Source organism: Festucalex cinctus, chromosome 1 (genome assembly GCF_051991245.1).
Source record: "Festucalex cinctus isolate MCC-2025b chromosome 1, RoL_Fcin_1.0, whole genome shotgun sequence".
Taxonomy (NCBI): domain Eukaryota; kingdom Metazoa; phylum Chordata; class Actinopteri; order Syngnathiformes; family Syngnathidae; genus Festucalex; species Festucalex cinctus.
The window spans coordinates 53,425,137-53,427,002 of record NC_135411.1 but is presented as its reverse complement, the minus strand read 5'-3'; the positions used below and the strand labels follow the sequence as shown (position 1 = coordinate 53,427,002).

General features: G+C 41.1%; 1 long non-coding RNA gene across 2 annotated transcripts; it reads left to right on the top strand.

Moving 5' to 3' along the window:
• The first annotated feature begins 251 nt into the window (after window positions 1-251).
• Window positions 252-1,642, top strand: LOC144002143 (uncharacterized). 2 transcript variants are annotated; one of them, XR_013278682.1, is made up of 3 exons: window positions 252-433; window positions 1,130-1,373; window positions 1,474-1,642. It is a non-coding gene; the product is annotated as an uncharacterized LOC144002143 (long non-coding RNA). The 2 variants fall into 2 exon arrangements; XR_013278679.1 differs by having other exon boundaries at window positions 252-1,373.
• The last annotated feature ends 224 nt before the right edge of the window (window positions 1,643-1,866 follow it).

The following is a 1,866-nucleotide window of genomic DNA, read 5'->3' as shown; positions in this document are numbered from 1 at the left end:
TAGTAGTATGTAAAAGGATATGTTGTATCGCATAAACGTACTTTTTTTTTTAAATATAACGGTTAGTCTAGAAATCGCAAATTATCTTACATGTCCGGGCCGCGGCTTCTCGTGTCCGCCATGTTTCGCCGCCATCTTTCTGCTACGGGTGCCGTCAAAGACAAATTTCAGCGCTCCATTTCTTTACGCGTTTTTGGAACGCCTTTGCAGACGCACTTCCGGTTTGTATGGCGACCGCATGTACACGAAGAAGAAGAGTTTCCGGTCCCCGAAGAGAGCATTATCAAGCATCACACTTACTTTGGGAATTTATTTTATTTCAGCGCGACAAAACAAGAGTTTATATTGTAGCCGCATTTGCCAGATGGAGAGAAATGAGGAACAGACTAGGTTTGGGACGTGCCGGTGCCTTCGACTGCTTTCTACTTGACCGGTAAGTAAGAGTACATTTGTGTTTACGTTTTGAGAGCGAGAGAAAAAGTATACACTGTACTAATTAATACGATGTTCGTACCTTTGTTTTACGATCACTGTAGCTGTTGATTAGCAACTCCGCACCACTCGAACGATTTCGTTATGTAGCTACTTGCTTTGAAAAAAAAAAAAGATTCCCGCTGGCACGTTATATTTAGAGTAAATGCGCAAGTTATTGTGTAATTTAATGTAACTGTGATTTCGGAGGTATATTTGCCCATAACTTCAATGGAGAATCTAAAGCATAGTGTATTAGTGGAGGAGTTGAAAATTATTTTCGTTGTGGCTGGTGAAAATAGTGTTCTCGAAATTAATTTTCGGCAGGGAATAACTTTCTGGACTTAAATGCTGGCTGTACCGTAAGCACTGCTAGAGTCTGAACTCTCTCACTCAAGTGTGTACTGGTCCATTGTGTAATTGGGTGCACAAGAATTTACAGGCTGCCACGTTTTCCACGGAAATTCGACAAGCAAGCAGCCTTTGCATATTCTATGCAGTCAAGTTACTTTTATCTAGCTAATACAATGTTTTGGGCCCAAAAACTAAAGATCTTACCTCTATTTTGGGGGCTTTGTTGGAAAGTTGGTGACATATAGTAGTATCATCAATTATTCTATTTTATTTTATAATTTTGTTTTTGTTTGTGTCACACTAGATCAACAGCCAAACTTGAGGGGTTCCAGAACCATATTCTGATGTATACAAGCATTCATGCACCGTTTAAATACATCACCGACCTGCAAGGAAAAAAAATATCAAGGGGAGAGTCAGCAGCCAAATTGGAATGCCCCGAATGAGGACACTTGAATGGAGGACCCCAGAAGGCTTCGGTGTTGTACCACCAGTATCTCCACCTACCATATCTGAGCTGCAACAAACTGAAGTCAGCCGACGTCTTGGTATGTCATTTACATATGGACGGCATTGCACACTACATGAACTTTTTGTGTGAAGCAATACGGAATGGTCACATGTACAAGCACCACTTGTTTTACACAGGACCTGCTGACCAGGTGTCTGAAGCCATGAAGTGACTCCTCCCTCACTTTCCTCAGCAAGCCTTTGAAGAATATGATATCATCGTTGGTGGGAACATGCCCTCACTCCATAACATGTACTTGTGCAGTCAAGGAGCATGTCAAACTTAATAAAACCAGCAAACATTGAAGTGACTTCATTTTTACTGCAGTCTGTTCACACAATCAATGGACAAGCCTTCCTTCATTTTGCCCCAATAACATCATAGAGTAGGCGAAAAGTAGTGTTACAGATCATACTATGTGTTCGGGAGAGTTTGAGGAATGTTGCAATGTTAATGGGGGGCAATGTCAGCACACACACACACAAAAACATCATGGTATTGAGTTAATCAGATATTTTAGCTGTGTACAA